Source organism: Eublepharis macularius, chromosome 4 (assembly GCF_028583425.1).
Source record: "Eublepharis macularius isolate TG4126 chromosome 4, MPM_Emac_v1.0, whole genome shotgun sequence".
Classification (NCBI taxonomy): domain Eukaryota; kingdom Metazoa; phylum Chordata; class Lepidosauria; order Squamata; family Eublepharidae; genus Eublepharis; species Eublepharis macularius.
The window spans coordinates 176532951-176556425 of NC_072793.1; the positions used below are offsets into that span (position 1 = coordinate 176532951).

Genomic DNA, 23475 nt, shown 5'->3' on the forward strand with positions numbered 1-23475 from the left:
GTCATAAACTCTCTTGAAAATGCTAAGGAATAATTTTAGTGATTCTTTACATTTTCTCTGCTTCCCCCCACCCCCAACATACTGCTCTCCTCAGTTTGTTGGATTGTGGCGTCTCTTCATAGGGACACGGAGCCGTTATCTTGATGGATTCCTTCAGATTTGGATGTAGGAAACTGCCTCCTCGATTGCCTTTGGGGTAGAAGCCTGCTGGGGGTTTCCATTTCCTGTTCTTTTTTGTCATAAATGCCAGAAATAATCACTGCATGATTTGTTTTTTGTTTTTTACTTCAAATAAAGGTTTCAGGTCCCAAACCTGAACCCCCTCCCCTGGCCTGGTTTAATGGCAAGTGGTGTGTCCAGTTCCTTTCTTCTATATTTTTTCTGAAATGAGATCTCATGGTAAATTTTAACTAAATGTCACCCGCTGGATATTTTGGAGGCTTCTCAGAGAAGAAACTGGGAAATATTTACCTCACAATCTGCATAGAAAGTGGGCTTATAATGGGGGATCCAACTGTTGTGAACAGTTGGGGTGTGTGTGTGTAACATCAGTCTGTATTAAACCCACCAGTGTATGAATCGGTCATTGAATCGTCCAACCCTGCATTGTCTACAGTGATCTTCCCAACGTTTCCCCAACTTTTTCAGCCCCACAAACTGGCATCCTTAAACAGGACATGAGAATTAATCTGGCCCTGAAAACCTCTAGTTTGGATTAGTTTAGGATGTCCATCTTGGGGCAAAATAGACTCTAAGGTAGACTCTAAGACTCTATTTCGGCCTCATTTGTTTTTTTTCTTTGTTCCAACAGAGAGGGAGCTCAAGAGAGGGGGGGAACAGGCAAGAAAGAAAGCTGAAGACCAACAACAAGGGATGAAGAAATCTGTTTCTTCTGATGGTTTCATCTTCTGTGGAATTCCACTTCAAGAGGAAAATCATAAAGCATATGAATGTTCAGAGTGTGGAAAGAGCTTCAGTCGGAGAACACGACTCACTTCCCATGAAAGAATGCACACAGGCGAGAAACCATATACATGCCCGGACTGTGGAAAGAGCTTCATTCAGAAGGAGCACCTCACTTCTCATCAAAGAATCCACACTGGGGAGAAACCATATAAATGCTCAGACTGTGGAAGGAGCTTTAGTTGGAGCTCACACCTGTCTTCCCATCGAAGAATCCACACTGGAGAGAAACCGTATGTCTGTTCTGAGTGTGGAAAGAGCTTCCGTCAGAAGGGGGGCCTCACTTCCCATCAAAGAATTCATACAGGGGAGAAGCCATATAAATGCTCTGAATGTGGAAAGAGTTTTCGTCACAGCTCTAGTCTTTGTGATCATGAAAGAAACCACACAGGGGAGAAACTATATAAATGTTCAGAGTGTGGGAAGAGTTTCAGAAAGAGTACACATCTAATTTCCCATCAAAGAATTCACACAGTGGAGAAACCATACCATTGCTCAGAGTGTGGAAAAAGCTTCATTCACAGGTCAAGCTTTGCATCCCATCAAAGAATCCACAGTGGGGAGAAACCATATAAATGCTCAGACTGTGGAAAGAGCTTCAGTTTTAGCTCAAACTTTTATTCCCATCAAAGAATCCATACAGGGGAGAAACCATATAAATGTTACGTGTGTGGGAAGCGCTTCAGTCAGAGCTCAAATCTTACTTCCCATCAAAGAATCTGTACTGGGGAGAAACCATATATATGTTCAGTGTGGAAACAGCTTCAGTCAGTGGTCAATGTTTCCTTCCCATTAAATAATGTATACGAAGATGAAAACGTATAAATGCTATGAGTTGTGGAAATAGCTTCAGCCAGAGTTCAAACTGTAATTCCCCTCGAAAAATTGGCACAGGTGAACAACGTATATGCTTTGGAAAAGCTTTGCTCCGTAGTCAAGCCTTGCTTCCCATAAAAAAAATTTACAGAGGGGAAAAGCCTAGTAGGCATCCAAGTTGTAAATGCCTCCCAATAGCTGGCTTTCTACTCTTGGGAAAGTTATTGAGTTTGGCCTGTTCAGGGCTTCTTAAACATGATGATGGTCTCTGTAAAGCTATCTCAGATCTGCTTCCAAGGTGATATCGGCACTGAAACTCTTCTGGTTTACTGGGCGCAATAACCTTTGTTGTTCAAGGAAAGGGCTCTCTCCCTACTGATTGCCCTGGAGATCTCAGAAACTTGCAGTATAGGCTGCAGTGGAGTCTGATTGCCGTGAAGCGAGGAAGAGCTGCTGCTGTTCTCTGTTGTGGAAAGAAGAGTCAGGTGCCTTTCCGAGCCAAGGCCATCGCCAGCCCAACCGTGGCAGCCCCTTGGCATGTCAGCTGGCCTGCTCCTTGGCAGGTGCCTCTTCTTAGCCTTGATTTAGAACAGGGTGAAGCTTTTTATTTACTCAGACTGTCTTTCCTATCCGCCCTCCCCCCCCCCACTCACTTAGCTCCTGCAGCCGTCCCCTGCAGTGTGGGGCTTAGGCACAGCCAAAGCTGAGCAGCCGAGTCAGTCTCTCCCCCCACTCCCCCACGTTGTTCTTTAAATGCTAGGAAGTACAAGAGAGTGGATTCAAATTACTGCCATCTGAGCGCGAGTTTTTCCACCCCTTGACTGCTGGTGCCTTTGAAAGTTGCTGCACGCTTTTGCTAGGGAAGAGTTTGATAGGTCGTAGTTGATCTATTAGAGTAGGATTTCATATCTGTGTTATAATAGGATTTCAGATTTGTCAGCTGCCTCGTCTGTTCTTTTGAACAGAAAGGCAGGATATAAATAAATGATAACAATAAATGATAATAACAATAAAAAATTGCTACCCTGGCTCTCATTCATGCAGTTCATAGCAGAGCGATATCCATCTGCGCGACGATTCCTTCCTTAGCTTTCCAAGTGTTTGGAGTTGATCCAATAGCGGGGAGAACAAACATCTCCACTGGATCCAGTCCCTGAATGAGTCCAGGCAAATTATTGGGAAGACGGGAAGAAAACAAAGTTCAAGAAGATCGAGGAATCTGTAGATCCATGTTTCGTTCCCCAGAGGAGAAGCTATAAAGTAAAGGAGCCAACAAGAACTATGAGGTTGCAGATATCTGTATTGACTCAAAGCAAAATCTGACATCAGAAACCATGTAATACCTTTTATAAGGATCAACCAAAATGCCACAGAAAACTGTGCAAGCTTTCAGGTTCTCCAAAACTCTTCAACAGGCTAGATGTTGGGGAGTGCTGAGGCAGGAGAGTTTCAGGCCCGAATCGCATCTTGCTACCACAAGATCTTGAGCTCTTGGCCTTGAAACTCCCCATCTCCCACAATACATCCCGACGGATGAAGAGTTCTGGAGAACTCAAAAGCCTGCATACTGTTCCATGTCATTTTGATTGGTCCCCATAAAAAGACATCATGTGGTTTCTATTTTAGGAAAAGGATCTCAGCGATGAGTTGATTCTTAGCCCCTTGATGGTGTTCCATTTATTTATTTCGCCACTCAGCTGTTTGATCAGTTCTGTGGTTCTGAATTCTGAAAACATGTTTATATGTCATATCTTTTATGCTGTAGTGTTGCTTATATTGTGGTTCTAGCTGGTATTTTATTGTACACGTTATGCACCTCTTTATGTAACACTGTTTTTCTGCTGTTCTTTTCTTTTTGTTTTTTATTTTAATTTTTAGAAGCCACCTCATGAGTTGAGAGAGCAGGTTTTAAATAAACAACATAAACGAGAAGTCGAGGCCTTTTTTATTAAATTGTTTTCCTTATAGTACTCACAAGAGCTGAGAAGCTGTTCAAAGGATTGTAATTAAATTTAAATTCTTTCCGGTGGTCCTTCAGAAAAATTGATGCATTCCTATATTCATTTCAGAAGGAAGAAATGCATCTCAGCAGTCCTTCTGTGCCCTTCCTTTGTCTGCCCTTGCTCTCTTTGATCGTACCACTTTTATGACGTGGTTTTCGTCTTCTCTGTAAATAAAAGATTCCGTCTGTCCATCTGTGGCAGATACAACTCCTCAAAAATTGGAGCTAGGAGCATCAACATTGACCACTGGGTTGAGGATGATTGTGGGAGTTGCAGTGCCCCAAACAAAGGTGACCGGAATATCCTGGCCCAGGTTACCTCCAGACCACCCCCACCCCCACCCCCAGTTTGCACTGGAAACTGCAGTGGACTGTGGCAGGTATGACTCATCCAAAAATAAAGCCAGGGCCCTCAAAATTGGCTGCCTGGTTCAGGAAGAACATGGGAGTTGCCATGTGAATCAGAACTTCTTGGCTTATGCAGTCCCCAGAGACCGCTGCCTCCTGTGCTTTTTGTCTTGGAAGCGATGGTTGTCTGTGGCAGGTGTAGTTCCTCTGAAACTAAACATAGGAGCCTCAGATACCGGCCTGTATCACCAGGGTGGTGGTAGGAGTTGGTGTGCCCAAAATGAAGATAGTGCAACCATCCTGGCAAAGATTAGATCCCGCAAGTCCTTGCCGGTTCCCTATCACGCGACTGGGCCTGGCTCAACTGGCACCACTCAAGTGGGTCATAGGGGAGAGGCTGCCAGGGGGAGGGAGGTGAAGATGGGGGGGGGCAGACAGAGGTGGGTAGGAAGGAGAGAAAAACGGAAAGAGGAGAGGCTATGGGGGCAGGGGAGGGAAAGAGGACACGGTAAGAGAGGGGAAATGAGGTATCACGCAGGTCGTTGCAGGTCCCCATTTGTCATATAGCCAAGTGGCTCAATTATTGCCAAGACTGCTTGGCTACAAACCAGATGCTTCTGCAATGGGGGGGGGAATGCCCCAGAGTTGCGAAACATCTAAAGATGTTGGAAAAAAATTACAATGGCTGGGTTGCATCTCCCCCTCCAAAAGCCAAAAGTGTCTTCTTGTGCATGCGCAGCCGAGAATGTTGCTGCCACCAATGCCACGAAACTGCAGACAAGCAAGTGGGTGCTTGGCCAGGAAGGAGGACAGGGAATAAGGCTGGGGGGTAGTAAGGTGAGGGGGAGGTCCCATCACTGCAGCAATGACGCTGCCACCTGGCCAGCTGGGAATATCTCAGGCAGGCATGAAGGGGGACAGATGGTCAGGTCCCGAAGGGGGGCACTGAGTGGCCCAACAAGGCCCTGGTGGCATTGGGGTGTTCCTGGTGGCCAGGCCCAAGGAGGCTGGGCTGGGGGAAGCACCAGGATGCTGGTGAAGTGGCAGGATCTGCTCTGGCTGCCTGCGGCCCAGGCAGAGGCTGGACAGGGCCAGATGAGCTCCCGACATTGGCACTGATGCCCCTGGCATAGCCAGGCACGGGCACCATCAAGAGATAAGGGGGCAGGCTGGTGGGAAGAAGTGCAGCCAAGAAAGAGCAACGAGTGAGTAAGGGAGGGGGCATGAAGTGGTGAGCCTGGAGGGTGGGGTTGAACAAGCAGGATAGGGAAGGAATCTCCCCCTATGAAGCCACCACCTACGGGGAGGGGGGGGAGAGAAGGGGGGTTAAGGGGGGGAGAGATACAAGGAATGACTTGGAGGATTAAGAGAGAGGCAAACATTAAGAGAGATAGGCAAAAATTAAGAGAGAGAGCAAACAGGCGGGAGGGGGTTAAGGGGGAAGAGAGGCAAAATGATCTGGGGGCTTAAGTGGGGAAGGGAGACAGAAAAGGGATTGTAATAGAAAAGAGTTCAGTAGCACTTTTAAGACTAACCAACTTGACTGTAGCATAAGCTTTTGAGAACCATAGTGGCATCTGACGAAGAGAACTGTGGTTCTCGAAAGCTGATGCTACAGTCAAGTTGGTTAGTCTTCAAGATGCCACTGGACTCTTTACTATTTTGCTACTACAGACTAACACGGCTAACTCCTCTGGATCTCTCAGAAGAAGGAAGGGTTAAAGGGAGGGAGTATGGAGGCCTAGACAAGCCGACTGGAGGGAGGGGAGGAATTTGAGGTCACTTCCTGCCCACCCATCCCTTCTCCCCTTAGTTGTGGGAAATTGACTGTTTTGCAAAAGCTCCAACAGATCTGGTGAGTTGGGCGCACGTTTGGGCGCAGAAGGAAAAAGAGAGATTGCAGCACAGAGGGGGCAATGCCAGGCAAGAGAGGGCATGTTGTAGGGGGGCAAAGAGAGCCCCCATCCATGCCCTGGATGCTCCGTTCAATTCGGTCACGAAGGATATGGAATCAGAGCTGCCGAGAGCCACCCTGGCCCCACAAAACAGATTTCGTATGACTTCATTCAAACCAAATGACAACAAAATAAATTGCTTGGCTTCCTAATTCCAGGAGCAGAATCACAGCTGTCCCTTAGATAAGAAACAGTAAAGGAAAAGGGATAGGATTAGTAAAACAGATTTTACTTATGTATTGTCGAAGGCTTTCATGGCCGGAGAACGATGGTTGTTGTGGGTTTTCCGGGCTGTATTGCCGTGGTCTTGGCATTGTAGTTCCTGACGTTTCGCCAGCAGCTGTGACTGGCATCTTCAGAGGTGTAGCACCAAAAGACAGAGATCTCTCAGTGTCACAGTCAACAGTATCACAGTCACAGAGATCTCTCAGTGTCACAGTGTCACAGATTTTACTTAATTTTTGGTTTATGCTGTGCAGATTGCAATAGGAGGCAGTGCAAACGAGCACGCAGTATCAGAAAGACTTAATCCAGAATACTGAAGTGCATTATATATTAACCAGAGGTGAGACACACCATATCCGGGCCTAAGCCCCGTTGAATGTAGCTAGACATCAGTCTCTTCCCAAAAGCACTCAGCTGGGAAAAAAACCACTTTAAACTATTTGGGGAGGGGATGTGGCCAGGGACAGACGAGTTTAGCTTGTCCTCATTCAGCCTTCTGAACTGCCTTCAGGGGCAGCACCATGTAGAAGATATTGTAGTAATCTAGCCTGACCTCTGATATACACTGATGGAGGGTCAGCTGGTGGTGATTGACTGAGACCAGGATCTTGAGGCTCAGTGGATAAATCATTGAAAATTTAGGCTCACCAAGTCAAGATGCCTTTATGTAAAATTTGGTTACAGCTGCGTTTGGAATCCAGCCTCTGCTTCTTGGCCCATCTCAGAAAGGACACTCTAGATCTGCCCTGAGCCCTTCGTGGGGAGGGCGGAATAGAAATCCAAAGAAAATAAATAAATACATTTTTTTAAAAAAATAAATAGATCTGCCAATAAGTGCAGAAAAGAGTAGAGGTGCGAAGGCCTGACTCTTGCTTTAATATTGGCTGTATCTCAAAATTCGCTTATCAAAAACTAAGTAAATGTATTTCTCTCTCACACCCATAATACTAGAAATCACCCAATGCAATTGGTGGGCAGTAGATTATAGGCAGACCAGAAAAAGAAAACGTCACTTGCTGTGATCTTAACTTCTGGGATTTCTTGTCTCTTAAAGAGGTGATGGCCGCCAGATGGCTCTAGAAAGGGGGCTGAACAGATCCATGGAAGAGGAGTTGTGGTGGCTGAAAGGAGCCTCTCTTTGCTCTAGAGGCTGCCGTGGTACGCTTACAAAACATAATTTTTTGTCTTTGCAGGCCTTGGGAGCAAAGTCCAGGCCCTGAGAGAGGAATTTGGAGCAGAGTAATGAGTTCCGTTAGTCAGGTTGGAAGCTGACCTGATGATGGAAGAGCACAAATTATCTGTCCCCAAAGCAGGAAAAGGAAATTGTATTCTCTAGGATGTGAAGGGTGAGGAATTCTGGGAAAGACCTGCGCCAAAGATCCTGACCGGGGACACATCCTGCTCAGATGCACAGCACCGGATCTTCAGGGACTTCCGCTACCAGGAGGCCGAGGGGCCCCAAGCGGTTTGCAGCCGACTCCACCGCCCTTGCTGACGGTGGTTGGATCCAGAAAAGCACAGCAAGAACAAAATCTTGGAGCAGTTCCTGGCCGTCCTGCCCCCGGAGATGGAGAGCTGGGTGAGGGAATGCCGGCCGGAGACCAGTTCCCAGGCGGTGGCCCTGGCGGAAGGCTTCCTCCTGAGCCAGGCAGAGACCAAGATGCAGGGAGAAAAGGTGGGCACGTTGCCTCTTGGAATCTCCAAAGAGCAGAAGATGAAACAGACTATCCAATCACTCCCCCTCTTTTCAGTGGTTGGATTTTCTCTAGAAATCAGCCCCAAAATATCCTCTGCCGCACCCCATTCCTTTCCTCAACCTTCTCCCCACTCCTTTTTTCAGGGTCTGTCGGAAGGGGCCGCTGATTTCCCTGAGGCAGAGGAGGCTCCATCAGACCCCAGGCAAATGTCGCTCTTCAAGGAAATACCATGGGAGGGTGACGGAGGTGCCAGCTTGCTGGGTAAGGATGAATGGGGCAGGTATTTGGTCTCCTTCTCTGAAATTAATCTGTGTTGTTTCCCCACAGCAATGATTCTCCAGGTAGCTCTCCTTGCTGTTTGCAAATGCAGAGGCATTGGAAATAGAGCATTTAGGAATCTATTTTCCTTCTTCCTTCTTGACCCTGAAGTAGCGATCAGCATTACCCTGAAATGGACATGAGAGCCAAGCGCTGGCTTTCGCCCCTTACTGCCCTCCTTCTCACAATATGCCTAAATTCATGCTGAGTCATAGGATCACCCTTGCTGACAGATGGCCATCTAGACTCTGCCTAAAAACCATCACAGAAGGAAAGCCCACCTCCTCCTGTGGAAGGCTGTTCCACTGAGGAACCACTCTGTCAAGAAGTTCTTCCTCATCTTTAGCTGAAAATGCTTTTGGTTTAATTTGAACCCATTTGGTTCTGATCCAACCCTCTGAAGTCCCTCACTTGCCTCAGACACCATGGCTTGCACAAACATGCAACGATACACCTTTCTTTAAAAAAAAATCTGTAACTGGCCGATCAGTGTACCGTAACTGTGCAACGACCTATTGCCACGATCAACTGGTTCCACCTTGCTTTTAAAAAATACAAGCCTCTAACCCTTTTTGTTGTGGAGTTACAGAAAGAAAGGTACAGGCTGCTTATTTCCCCATTTAGCTCAACAGTGAGAAGGTTCCAATGTAGTGCTTTGACCTCTGTATAAGTTTCTATGCGCTTTCTATTGTTATTTCTATTTCTTTTTCAAATAAAACTTTATTTACAGTGAGATGGTCTGCAGACTTTTTTTTTTAATGAAAGCTGGAAAATAGGAGATGACAGCAGAGTAACATTATACAATATTGTCATAACAATCTGTCAGTTATGGATTTTTTTTTAAAGCTGATAGATGGTATACAGCGTAGGCAAAGAAAGTGGTGCAGATATGGGTGGGGCATGCTGTAAGGTACACGACATCAAAAGGCTTTTTTCCTACCTACACAACATCAAAAGGCTTTTTTCCAAGAAGATAATACAAAACTATGATTAAGTCTTGATCGGCAAGCTCCTTGAGTCGCAAGCAAAACCAGAATATAAATGTTTAAATTTTAAAAACATAAATCAAAAGACTGAATTGTGCTCTTGTGTTCCCCCGGAAGCCTCTTTGAAGATGTGGTTTTCCAGCTTCCATTGCAATTGCAAAATGCAATTTCAGAAATGTTTATTGCATCCCCTTGAATGAAACGATACCTCCCTGCACTGTTTCTGGGCTATGGCACAGGGAGGGCTGCAGCTCCAGGGCAGAGCATGCACGTTGCATGCAAAGGGTCCCAGCCGGGTTCAATCCCCTTAAAAGGCATCTCCCCTTAAGAGGAGCAAGGATGCGAAAGACCCCCCAAGACCCTGGAAAGCCCCTGCCAAACAGGGTAGACAAAACCGACGGTCTGACTCAGTGTACAGCAACTTCATGTGTTCAAAATATGTTTCATTTCAAACCTTAAGACTTTGTCCATCCAAGAGACTTTTGGAGCCAAGATTCAATATATAGAGAGAGTATGTCCAGACAAAAGTTGTAACGTACAAAGCAGGTGAAGAATAATACATTATTTTTATTTTAGCCTTTATCTCCTCTCCCATCAGTCCCCCATGATTCTCTCACCAGAATTGTGATCCACCAATAAAGCCCCTCTGTGAATACCGGCATTTGCTGGCACTGGGGAGTTTCCACAAGGAGCAGGGCTTTTGGGGTAGTGGCTCCAGAATTATCTCTTCCCCCGGAGCATCAGATAATTTACTCCCATGCAAATCTGAGTGTGTGGTTCTGTTTTGTAAAACAAACGAGGGACTGATCAGGTGGTTGAGTTCTCTTGCCAGTTTTTATGCCTTGTGGTTGTGGTGGGTGGCTTTATGTTAACTGGTGATTTTTAACTCTTCATTTTTATGTCTGCGGAACCATTGTTAGACAGGCAGTCTAGAAATAAATCAGTGGAAATGCAGATCTAAAGACTGGATGAATAAGAACCTATACATTTGGAATAAATTGGACACTGTCGCAGAAAGGTCTTCGTGTATTGGGGAATGTTTTCCCCTTGGGAGAGAAGCCACCTGATTATAAGGAATGAAGATGTACAAGTGGGAGAAGCCAGTGGGGTCTCAAAGTGACAACCAACCCCTGGTTGTCAGCCTGGTAATTAGCTGCAGCATAAATGTCTTCTGCCTTCTCTCTCTCACAGGTAATGGAAGAACACTGCCTGGTTCTTCTTTGCCTCCCCCTCTCCGTGGAAGAGCGAAAGCATCATCTGTGGAGCCAGACAAGGTAGGTAAGAGATCCTAGGCTGAGAAAAATAGTAGAGTCCAGTAGCACCTTTAAGACTAACCAACTTTATTGTAGCGTAAGCTTTCGAGAGCTACAGCTCTCTTCATCAGATGCAGGTGCATCTGACCAAGAGAGCGGTGGCTCTCGAAAGCTTACGCTACAATAAAGTTGGTTAGTCTTTAAGGTACTACTGGACTCTTTACTATTTTGCTGCTGCAGACTAACACGGCTAACTCCTCTGGATCTAGGCAGAGAAAGGTTGGGGAGACCCCAGGTGCCTCTGAAGAATCCCACAGGAGCTCTCCCAGACACCGCATCTGCACTCTTCATGTTACTATTGCATCAGTCATCTGTGAGAAGAAACCTTTTCCTTGTTCTTTCAGGGTCTGGTGACCTTGGAGGATGTGGCTGTGTACTTCTCAGAGGAGGAATGGGCTCTGCTGGATCCTGGCCAAAGGACTCTGCATAGAGAAGTCATGGAGGAGAACTGCAGGAATCTGGCCTTTCTGGGTATGCCTCTCTCTTTGCCTTTGGTTGACAATTAATGAACGCAGGAATTTCTGCTACTGTGGGTTTATATTAGCCCACTGGGGTTTATATGGGTTTATATTAGCCCACTGTAGGGCTATCCTTGAGGACAGAAACATTGGACCCATATTCCTTAGAGAGCCAGTTTGGTGCAGTGGTTAAGAGTGGCAGGATTCTAATCAGGAGAACCGAGTTTGATTCCCCGCTCCTCCCCTTGAAGCCAACTGGGCGATCTTGAGTCAGTCACAGCTCTTCCAGAGCTCTCTCAGCCCAACCCACCTCACAGGGTGTGGGGATAATAATAACATACTTGGTAAACCGCTCTGAGTGGATGTTAAGTTGTCCTGAAGGGTGGTATATCAAATGTTGTTGTTATTATTGTTGTTGTTATTATTATTAATTATTATTATTATCTGTTTGTTCAATTGCAATATTTATTTGTAGCCAGTCATACTAAAGACCCAGTGGCAGCAGATCTAAAACTCTAATAAGAATAAGATACTTATAAACTAATTTGGAAAAGCTACAGGATAATTTTACTTCTTCACTCTTCCTCTGCTTTCCTCCCTAACATTCAACTCATCAGTTAGCTGGATTGTGGCATATCTTCACAGAGACACGGAACTGTTACCTTGGAACCTTTCATGGAAGCTGCATTTGATGCCTTCAGACTTAATAATAATAGCTGTGTTCATGTACCGCTCTTCTAGTCCAATTAGGGCCTCACCCAGAGCGGTGATCAAGTTAGTGTTATTATTATCCCCCCAATACAGCTGGGGAGCTGGGGCTGAGAGGAGTGGCTTGCCACGGCCACCTGCTGAGCTCATGGTAGTATTTTATTTTATTTATTTATATTTCAATGTATATACCGCCCATCCTCAGGGGCTCTGGGCGGTGAACAGTTAAAATCGATAAAAACAAGAACTAAAATCAATATACAAACAATAAAACAAATTAACAAAGTGCAGTGGTGGGGAGAACCCTCCGCCACCCCAAAGGTGGGAGGCCGACATGGCACCACCCCCTTCAATCACCGAACGCCTGGCGGAACAGCTCTGTCTTACAGGCCCGGCGGAACGATAATATGTCCCGCTGGGCCCGGGTTTCCATTGACAAAGCGTTCCACCAGGCTGGGGCCAGGACTGAAAAGGCCCTGGCCCTGGTTGAAGCGAGGGAGGCTTCCTTAGGGCCGGGGACCACAAGTAAATATTTATTCACTGATCAAAGCGATTTCCGGGTTGGGATTCAAACCAGCAGAGTGCTGATTTGCAGCTGAACCACTTAACCACTGTGCTACAGCAGCTCTCTTGGATGTAGGCAGCTGCCCCCTAGGTCGCCTTTGGGGTGGCTTCCTGCCAGTGGTTACTTTTTCCTGTTCTAAGAAACACACTGTTCTCTTTTCTTCTGCAATTTGCTTTCCCAGGGTGATTTCTGTTTTTTTTTTAAATAGATCAGGCAATATTCTCCTGGTAAAGTCTAGCTAAATGGTACCCACTTGATACTTAGGGGGTTTATCAGAGGAGAAACTGGGGAATATGTTGGAGGATCTGTGTCAGTCTTGAAAGTGGGTTCACTGAGCATTATTTAAGAACATGGGGCAATTTTTTGTGTAACACTAGGCTTTATTAAACATGCCAATCAGCATGTAACTTTGCATTGTCTACCACCCCCTTTTAAAGTCTGAAGAAGCAAAGTGTTTTTTTCCAGCTGTACAAACTGATAAACAGGACAAGGGAATTAATCTGGCCCTGAAATCCTCAATGTTGTCTTTGTTTAGGATATCTATCTTGGGACGTGATAGAAATTAGGTTAGTTCATTGATGGAATGCTCATTTTCTCTCTCTTTTCTTTTTTCTCTTTATTCCAACAGAGAGAGAGAGAAAGAGATGGGGGAAACAGCAGAGAGGGAAATCTGAAGACCAACTGCATAGGAGGAAGAAAGGTGTTGTTTCTGAATATTTCGATTTCATTCAAAAAGAAAGTCCTAGGGGAAGCAAAGGGAATAAATTCCCTGCATGTGCAAAGATCTCAGCTTGTAAATCTATCCTGGGAGCCCATCAAAGAGTAACGAAGAAGAAACGGCTGAAATCAGCAGAGCATTGGAGTTTGAACAACAATCTTATTTTACACAAAAGAGTGGACACAGATGAAAAGCCACACAAATGTTCAGAGTGTGGGAAGAGCTTCAGTCGGTACTCAATCCTTACTTCCCATCAAAGAATCCACACAGGGGAGAAACCATATAAATGCTTAGAATGTGGGAAGAGCTTTCGTCAGAGTGCACATCTTACTTCTCATCAAAGTATCCACACTGGGGAGAAACCATATAAATGCCCAGACTGTGGAAAGAACTTTGTTTGGAGATCAGAACTTAATTCCCACCAAAGAATCCACACAGGGGAGAAGCCATATAAATGCTCAGTATGTGAAAAAAGCTTCAGTCATAATTCAAGCCTTATTTCTCATCAAAGAATCCACACAGGAGAGAAACCATATAAATGCTCAGTGTGTGGAAAGGGCTTTCGTAGCAGTGCACACCTTACATCCCATCAAAGAAGCCATACAGGGGAGAAACCATACAAATGCTCGGAGTGTGGAAAGGGCTTTCGTAGTGGCTCACACCTTACATCCCATAAAAGGATCCATACAAGAGAAAAACCATATAAATGCCTAGAGTGTGGAAAAGTCTTCAGTCATAACTCAAGTCTTGTGTATCATCAAAGAATCCACACAGGAGAGAAACCGTATAAATGCTCAGAGTGTGGAAAGCTCTTCAGTCACAACTCAAGCCTCATTTCTCATCAAAGAATCCACACAGGAGAGAAACCATATAAATGCTCAGAGTGTAGAAAGGATTTTGTTTGGAGGTCAGAACGTAATTCCCACCAAAGACTCCACACTGGAGACAAACAATATATATGTTCAGAGTGTGGAAAGAACTTCAGTGGGTACTCAAACTTTTCTTCCCATCAAAGAATCCACACTGGGGAGAAACCTTATAAATGCTCAGAGTGTGGAAAGAGCTTCACTCGAAGCTCACACCTCACCTACCATCAAAGAATCCACACAGGGGATTAATCACATCAGTGCTCAGTTTATGTAAATTCCTTTGAGGTCTTTGAGTAGGTTATGTGAAAGACCTCTACCTGAGACCCTGGGGAGCAGTCAGGGGAGGAAATACTGACCTTGATGGTCCAGTGGACTGATTCAGTGAAGCCAGATTCATGTGTTCACGTGTTGACAAGATAAGTAAAACTGAATTGTTCAGGAGGGCATTTTTCTAAAGAGAAGAAGGTTATAGTGACTGTCTGTAAAACTGTAGACAGTTTTCATTGCATTGGTCATTCTACACATTATTCTCCAGTTTTGTTTATTCTACTTTAGGGATCACCAAACTTTTTAAGCCAGTGTGCCCCATTGGAATTTTAGAGGGGGTGGTAGAATAAGATATGCACTTTCAAGAGTCAAAACCCCCTTCATCAGATACAAAGAATGGAAAAAAGAAATGAGTCTTTATAATCCAGGCTGAAGGTGGGAGCGGTATTGTAATTTAGAGTGTCAGGGAGCTAGCTATAACACATGTTGTAATTAGCTTGATAGAGCATGGATGCAAAGTGCAGAAAATTAGCATCTGTAATGTGAGAAAAATCCTATGTTCTGATTCAGTCCTGAGGGATTCTTTGTTCCAAATCTTCAAATAAACTCAGCTTCAGCGATCTCGTGTTGTAATTTTCCGTTAAAGTTTCTCTGCTTGAGAACTGCTACTCTTAGGTCAGTGATGAAATGAACTAAGAGATTAAAATATTCTTGCACTGGTTTTTGAATGTTATGACTTTTTATATCAGATTTATGTCCACTCATTCTTTTTCAAAAGGACTGACTTGCTTGTCCAGTATGGAGAGTTGAAGGGCATTGTTGACCCTTGATGGTGTATATAACGTTAGTAGATGAACAAACCTGATATGGTAGACAGGGCTGGATCGAGGGGGGGGCAAGGGGGTAGCCTTCCCCTGGCGCCTCCAAAGAGGGGGCACCGGGCGCGGCTGCCAGCCACCTGGGAGCGTGCCATGGCTTGCCGTGCAGGAAGCTGAGCGCAGGGATGGGAGACCCTTGCCAGCCCCGTCGATGGGGCGGCTGGCTTGCCGTGTGTGTAGGACCTCCCAGCCCTGTGCTCAGCCACCAGCGCAGGAAGCCAGCTGCCCCAGTGCACGCCCTCGCCACCGCTGCCATGGCTCACCATGCGCTGGGGCGGCCAGCTTGCCGCGCAGGCAGCACAGGGCAGCGGGGCATGCGAACCATGCAGAGAGCTTCCTAGCCCTGTGCTCAGCCACCAGCGCGGCAAGCTGGCCGCCCCAGCGCATGGTGAGCTGCGGAGCTGGCGGCGGCGAGGGCGTGCGCTGGGGCAGCTGTCTTTCTGCGCTAGTGGCTGAGCACAGGGCTAGGAGGTCTTGCGTGTGCGGCAAGCCAGCCAGCTGCCCCAGCGCATGCCTGCACCACCGCCAGCTCCATGGCTCACCGGGTGCTGGGGGCGGGCATGTCTCCCGCCCCTGCGTGATGATGTCATGAAAGCGACATCATCACGAGCGCCCGGACAAAGTTTGCACCAGGTGCCCACGCCCCTAGATCCGGCACTGATGGTAGAACTGGTGCTTTTACGTCCAGTGATTGTGTTGTTGGACTGAATATGGGGGCAGAGTTGGCATCTTGATTTACTGCAGGCCCTGGTCCCAGAGTCCGTGTCCTTATCGGGAAGTGCACTGTTGCGAGTGAGGAGTTGTTTAAGGTTGGGGGACTGTCAGTGGGCAAGAAAAGCTTTGCTTCCCAATGCCTATGAGAGGGCAGTATTGTCATTAATGAGGCATTCAACTGGTTTGAGCTGGGAACTGCATGTTACTACCAGTGTTTGGGCTTATCTTGTAGCACCCCAAAATGACTGCTGCTGAAGCCAAAGACAAAATGGCTCCCTCACAGGAGGGAGGGAGAAAGAGAAAAGGGAATAAAAAGAAAAGAAGATAAGTCTGAAGAAGCCAGAGGAAGGGAGACAGAGAAAGGAGAATGAGGAAATCTTGATGGGTGAATAGAACCACATGTACTAGTCTTTGCAATCCCCAGTGGCTGCATGGGAAACTCTTTCATTTGAACGAGAGCAGCCAGTAGCAAGCCCTGCCTTACAGAGGTCTGACTCCCACCCATTTCCTGAAAATTACAGAGATCAGTTCCCCTGGCCGCCTCAGAGGGCAAACTCTATAGTTTACCATAAATTCTAGGTAAAACCCTGCCCCCAAATTCTCCCCTCCACAAACACTGTGCCAAATCTCCAGGAATTTCCCAGGCAGCAGTTGGCAACCCTAAGTAGCCCCATCCACATCATCCTCTCCTTTCTTCAAGCCCCTCTACCGAGCGTACTTCAAGGCAATCCACAGTCACGGGAAAGAGATCTTGATTTTCACCACCACCAGGCGTGCGTTGCAGCAGGAATCTCCTGGTTTTGCGCCAAGGAGGTAAGGAGCCACCCTACACACACCCTGGGGGAGGGACACGTTTCCAGCTCTGGATCAGTGGTTGCCTTTTGCCTCCCGCTTCCTTCCCTGCTCCTTTTCTAGCCTGGCATTCTCTTCCCCTGCAGACCATGGAAGGAGCTGATGTTTGTTTTGCAGGCACGGGAAGAATGTTCTCACCAGGCCAAAAGCGATCTTGCAACCTTGCCCTCCTTGCTGTGGCTCGAGGCATAGAGACCGGCTCTCCTAAGAATGAATCTCTCCCCAAAAGACTCTCAGCAGGTGGAAGAGAGCAACGCAGTTAATGTAAATAAACCCGTATGTAATGTAAATAAACCCGTCAGTGTCATCAGCAAGATTACATCTTAAGAACATACAACCTGAACATAGTCATGCATAAATAAATAAATTTCATTGTATTTTAATGTTTGTTATAAATGATAAATTAATTATTTAATAATAACTGTGCTTATATACCTTTCTTCTAGACAGCCATGGTTGAGAAGAGTCAATAGCAAAAGAACTGGCTGTACCTGTAGCAAACAGGGAAAAAAACAAGGGTATATACCCACAGGATACACAAAAAAACAATTTTTAAGTTCTTTATAAGGTATTCTCAACGTGTCAAAAGTGCAACGTGCTCATAACAATTCATACAAAATTTGATAGAAAAGTTTATACAAAAGTTTTTTTTTTTTTAAAAAAAATTTTTATTGGGTTAGAATCCATTATTTTTACATTTACATTCAATTTTCCCCAATTTTTTCGTCTCTAACCCCCTCCCTTTCCCCCCCTTTTTGTTGACTTCCAACAGCTTTCCAACCCTTTGTCCCCTTTCCCTTACTTCTATTAGCTTCCTCTATCTAAAACAAATATATATTCTCCATTATTCTAAGCAGTACATCCTTAACTATTTTTAACATTATATGCCCAAACTGTAAGTCTTTGTTTCCATCTTAGATATCATAAACCATATAAATCATACATTCATTTATATCAAACAATTTGACTTATTCTCTATATATTACTCATTCTATCTTTTTGTAATAATTCTATATATCTCTCATCACGTAGTCAATCAATTTGACTCATCTATATCTTCAGACATTCAGTTTGGTACAAAACTTACCAAAAAAAAAAAAAAGAAAATATTGTTGGTTAATCCTTATATTTAATCCTTATAATTAATTATTTTCTATCTATGTTCTGTTTGTTAACCTATATATATCTATATATATGTCAATCTATTAATCTGACTGCTTATTAATTCACATTTATCTCTTCTCCCCCCGGTAAAGTCTCCCCCTTCTACTTCAGTACTTCAGTAGTTCTCAAACTGCCACAGTTTTCCTCCCACCTCCCATTTCTTCTCCAGGTGTTGTTTCAGCTTCTCCCAGTCTGTGTTAAACTGCCCTGAGTCCAGATCTCTCATTTTTCTTGTCATCTTATCCATTTCAGCCATATACAGCAATTTGTAAATCCAATCTTCAATAGTTGGCACTTCTTGTACTTTCCATTTTTGCGCATACAAAAGTCTAGCTGCTGCTGTCATATAAAATATCAACATCCTGTATTGGGCTGGAATTCCCTCCATTCCCAAGTTCAGTAGCAGGAGTTCTGGGTTCTTATTAATTTGAAATTGTAAAATTTCACTCATTTCTCTTATTATTTCCCCCCAGTACTGCCTGGCTACCTCACACGACCACCACATATGATAGAGGGAGCCCTCGTGCTTCTTACATTTCCAGCATTTATTAGAAGTATTCAAATTCCCTAGCGCAATCTTCTTTGGTGTCATGTACCAACGATAGATCATTTTGTAGATGTTCTCTTTGATATTAGTACATGTCGTTGTCTTCATTGTAGTTTTCCACAGGTATTCCCATGCCTCCATTGTTATTTCTTTATTAAAGTTTATAGCCCATTTCACCATTTGTGTTTTAACTGTCTCATCCTCGGTATACCATTTCAGCAGTACTTGGTATACCTTGGATATTCTTTTCTTATCTTCTTTAAGAAGGGTCTGCTCTAGTTCCGAATTCTCTGTTCGTATATCTCCCTTTACGGAGTCCGAATTATATAAGTCTCTGATCTGTCTATACTGGAACCAGTCGTAGTTAGGTGATAGTTCCTCTTGCGTCTTTATTCTGAGTTTGAATGCTTCAGTTTTAGTTATTTCTTTGTACGTTAAACATTGTTGTTCATTATCAACAGCTCTCGGGTCTATCACCTCATACGGAACCACCCACAAGGGAGTTCCTTCTTGTAGATAAATTCTGTACTTCTTCCAGATTATGTATAGACTTCTCCGTACAAAGTGATGCAGGAACATCGAGTTGACCTTTACTTTGTCGTGCCATAAATATGCGTGCCATCCAAATATTTTTTTATATCCCTCTAGGGCTAGTAATTTCTTGTTCTTTAATGTCATCCATTCTTTCAACCAAACTAGGCAGATTGCATCATGATAAAGTCTCAGATTGGGCAGTTGCATTCCGCCTCTTTCCTTTGCATCTTGTAAAACTTTCACTTTCACTCGAGGCTTCTTGCCTGCCCAAACAAAATCTGATATTTTCCTCTGCCATTTTTCAAATTGTTTAGAGTCTCTGATGATTGGTATTGTCTGTAGCAAAAACATTACTCTTGGTAACACATTCATCTTAACTGCTGCAATCCTGCCCAACCATGACAAATTCAGTCTATTCCATTTAATCAAGTCTCTCTCTATCTGAGTCCATAGTTTTTCATAATTGTTTTTGAATAGATCTATGTTCTTTGCAGTTAATTCGACTCCCAAATATTTCACTTTACTTGTTACTTCACAGTCCGTTGTTTCCGTTAATAATTGTTGTTTCTGCTTAGTCATATTTTTACATAATATCTTTGACTTCTTTTTGTTAATATAAAAACCTGCCAAGTCTCCAAACTCCTTGATCTTATCTATCACTCTTGGCATGTTCTCCAATGGGTCCTCTACAATTAACATTATGTCATCCGCAAATGCTCTGACCTTATATGAATAGTCCTTTATTTTTATTCCACGAATTTCCTCATCTTGACGTATTTGTATCATCAGAATCTCCAATACTAGAATGAACAACAATGGAGATAACGGGCAACCTTGTCTTGTTCCTTTACTTATCGTCAATTTCTTGGTCAATTCATCATTCACCACGATTGCTGCAGTCTGGTCTCTGTAAATTTCCTTAATTGCTCTGATGAATCTTTCTCCCAATTGTAGCTTTTCCATAGTGGCAAACATAAAGTCCCAGTTTAAATTGTCAAACGCTTTTTCAGCGTCTACAAAGAAGAAACCAACCTCTTTGTCACAACGCTTGTCATAATATTCAATAGCATTGATCACTGTCCTTAAATTGTCTCTTATTTGTCTGTCTGGCAAAAAGCCTGCTTGTTCCTCCTCTATAACTTCCGAGAGCCACCCCTTCAATCTCTCCGCCAATATCTTCGCAAAAATTTTATAGTCATTATTGAGTAGCGATATAGGTCTATAATTTTTCACGTTAGTCAGGTCTTGGCCCTCTTTTGGGATCAATGATATGTTCGCTTCACTCCAAGTGTCTGGAATCCTTTGATCCCTTAAAACCCCATTCATCACCTCTTTTAGGAATGGTGCCAGTTCATTAGCCATTGTCTTATAAAATTTAGCCGTAAGTCCATCTGGCCCTGGCGCCTTTCCTAGATTTGCAGATTGTATTGCCTTACTTATTTCCTCGTCAGTTACTTCACTGTTCAACTTATTTCTCCAAGCTTCCGAGATTTCTGGAAGTTTGGTTTTCTCCAAATATGACGCTATTGATTCTTTATTTACTTCTTTTTTATTATACAGCTTAGCGTAAAATTTATAAAAGGCTCTACTAATGGTAGTCTGCTCCAAATATGTTTTGTTGTTTTCACAAATTTTATTTATTATTTTCTTTTCCCTTTTCTTCTTCAATTGCCATGCCAGGTACTTCCCAGGTTTATTAGCGCCCTCAAACGCTTTTTGATTCAATCTTTTAAGATTCCACTCCAATTCTTTATTACTCATTGCTGTTAGCTGTTCTTGAAGTATTTTAATTTCCTGGTATACTTTCTTTTTCCCTGGTCTCTTTTTTAGCTGTATTTCTTTGGCTTTTATTTTCTCCTCAATCTCTTGTCTTTTCTCCTCTTTCTTCTTTCTTGCTCTACCATTTAAGTCCATTAGTATGCCCCTTATAACCGCCTTATAAGCATCCCAAACTTTATTGGTTGGTACTTCTTTATTCACGTTGTATTGTATAAAAAACTTTGTCTCTCTTCTCAATATTTCCATATTCTCTCTTTCCTGTAACAAGTCCTCATTTATTCTCCATGCTTTCCTTTTTCTCCTTTTTCCAAATTTCCACATGATTGGGTTGTGATCTGAGCCTACCATCGGCATTATTTCTACCTCCTTAGTCCATAACGCTAAGTCTTTTGAGGCCCAGATCATATCAATTCTTGATAATGTAGAATGCCTTGCAGAATAAAAAGTAAACTGTCTGCTTTTAGGATATTCTCTCCTCCATACATCTTCGAGAGTCTCTTGTTGAATCAACTCAAAAAAAAGCTTTGGTAATAGTCCTCTTTTCTTTTGTGCCGTTGTAGTCTTTTTATCTAGTTCCAAGTCTGTCACTCCATTGAAGTCTCCAGCAAGAATTATCTGGTCATATGCAAAATCGTCTAAATGCTTCCTCAAATCCTCAAAGAAGCTTTCTTTTGCGCCGTTAGGTGCATAAAGTCCGACTACCAACACTCTCTTTAAATTCCAAATACATTCCACTGCTACAAATCTAGCTTCCACATCTCTCATAACAAATTTTGGCTGTAGCTCCTCTTTTATGTACAGCACCACTCCTCTTTTTTTCTTATTAGAGGCCGCTACAAATTCTTTGCCCAGTTTTCCAGATTTTAAATATTTTACATCCTGTTTTCTAATATGGGTCTCTTGCAAACAAACAATGTCACATTTTTGTTTTAGTAGCCAGTGAAAAATGTTTTTCCTCTTATTCGGTGAGTTTAGTCCATTTACATTCCAAGATAATACTTTACACTCCATACTCATAATCTTGTTGGTAAGTCTTTTTCATTGTCCTTAATAAATCGCTCCATCTCTTGCTCAGATCTGATGCGTTTTTTGGCCCCTCCAAACTCAAAGGACACTCCTTCTGGTAACTCCCATCTGTACCTGATTTTCATGTCCTTCAAAATCTGAATTAGCACTTTGTATTTTTTCCGATCTAATAACACTGATCTGGGCAGTTCCTTCATTATAATGATCGTCTTGCCATCAATCTCCAATGGATCTTGAAACTGTTTTGTCACAATCCTCTCTTTCATATTTCGTGTTGTAAACTGCACAATCACATCTCTTGGTAATTTCCTCTGGGTTGCAATTCTCGAATTCACACGGTATGCCACATCTAGGATAGCCACAACTTCCTCCTCCTCCTTCCCCAGGTATTCAGCCAACACCTCAGTCATCTGTTCTTGCGCTGACTTTCCTTCCACTTCTGGCAAGCCACGAAAACGTAGCTGCTTCTCCATATGTTTAGTTTCTGCAACTGACATTCTCCCCTTCACCAATCTCATCTCTGTTTGTTGCGTGTCTGCTAAATTCTCCATCGCGTCTTCTACTGTTTTAACTCTCTGCTGCGTTCCTTGTAATTCACTTCGTATTGTTTCCATACCTTTTTTCACTTCTGACAGCTCCGATTTTACTGTCTGTGTAACCTCTTTAACCTCTTTAATCAGCTCCAATTTCGTGTCCTTAAGTTCTTTAATCATATCTAAAAGTTTTTTGTCCAGGTTTTTATCCAGGTTTTCTATTGCCGATTGCCACTCTTTTTTTGACATCGTGGGGCTTGCTTTAGCTCGCTCCCACGAATCCGCTCTCTTCCTTAACTCCGTGGCGTAAAATTTAACGTTTTTCTGTTTTAAATGTCCCGGTCTTCTTGCAAAAATTAAATTTTAAAGAGTCCAAAATGTCGGGCGTCTTTTCTCTATGGTTTCTCTATAATTTTGTAATCCAAGATGGCCTACTTCCTTTTCCGCTGAAGCCGCGACCCTTCCCCTTTCAAAAATGGCGATTCCCTACTTCCTGCCCTCCAGCAAGGGCCGCTTCTCTCCAGCCGCTCTATTGTTATTACGCACTTCCTGTCTCCCGTCTTCCCACAGCAGATCTCGCGATGGTGTCTTTTTCTCACAGCTCCAAAGCCACAGGTATTCAAAACAATAGTCCGATTTCTTTAATAACTTCTTTAAACTTAGTCTCTTTTCAAATACAATTCCTGCCGGGTCTTCCCCTCCTTTTCGCTAGTCTGTTGCAGTTTAAAAATCTACTTTTTTTCCTCTCTGTTTTTATCAGTCTGTCCCGTATCAGAAGATAATGATCTTTACCTTCTCTTCACTTTTCTCGGGTTGTAATCGCTGTTTCGATTTTAAGTTCTCCTCTCAGCTTCTTCTCCCAATCGAAGCTTGGGTATGTAGGTCTTATGCCAGCCGAATTGGCCCCAAAACTGCCGCAGAGATTGTTGCCGACCCGTCGCAAGGTGGGACCTCAAGGATCGGGAGGGGACCCGTTGTGTAGAGCCCCCCCTCGTCCGAGATCTAGCTCACCCTAGGGTCTTGAGCGTTCTTTGCCTGCTCCCCGCCTGAGAGCAGTCGGCCGCGGGCTATTTTCACCCCACCGGCCGGTTAAAACGGCAGTCCGGTCAGCTCCGCAAATGGAGCTGCGTTAGACCTCCATGAATCCCAAACCGGAAGTCAGTTTATACAAAAGTTTATACAAAAGTTATATGGGGTAAAAGTCTATTCCGGACCCTAGCGTTTCTTAGTAAACAATCCG

At 44.0% G+C, this 23475-nt stretch overlaps 1 pseudogene; it reads left to right on the forward strand.

Moving 5' to 3' along the window:
* The window catches only part of LOC129327910 (zinc finger protein 91-like), a 224141-nt pseudogene that overhangs the window by 22455 nt on the left and 178211 nt on the right, over positions 1-23475 (forward strand).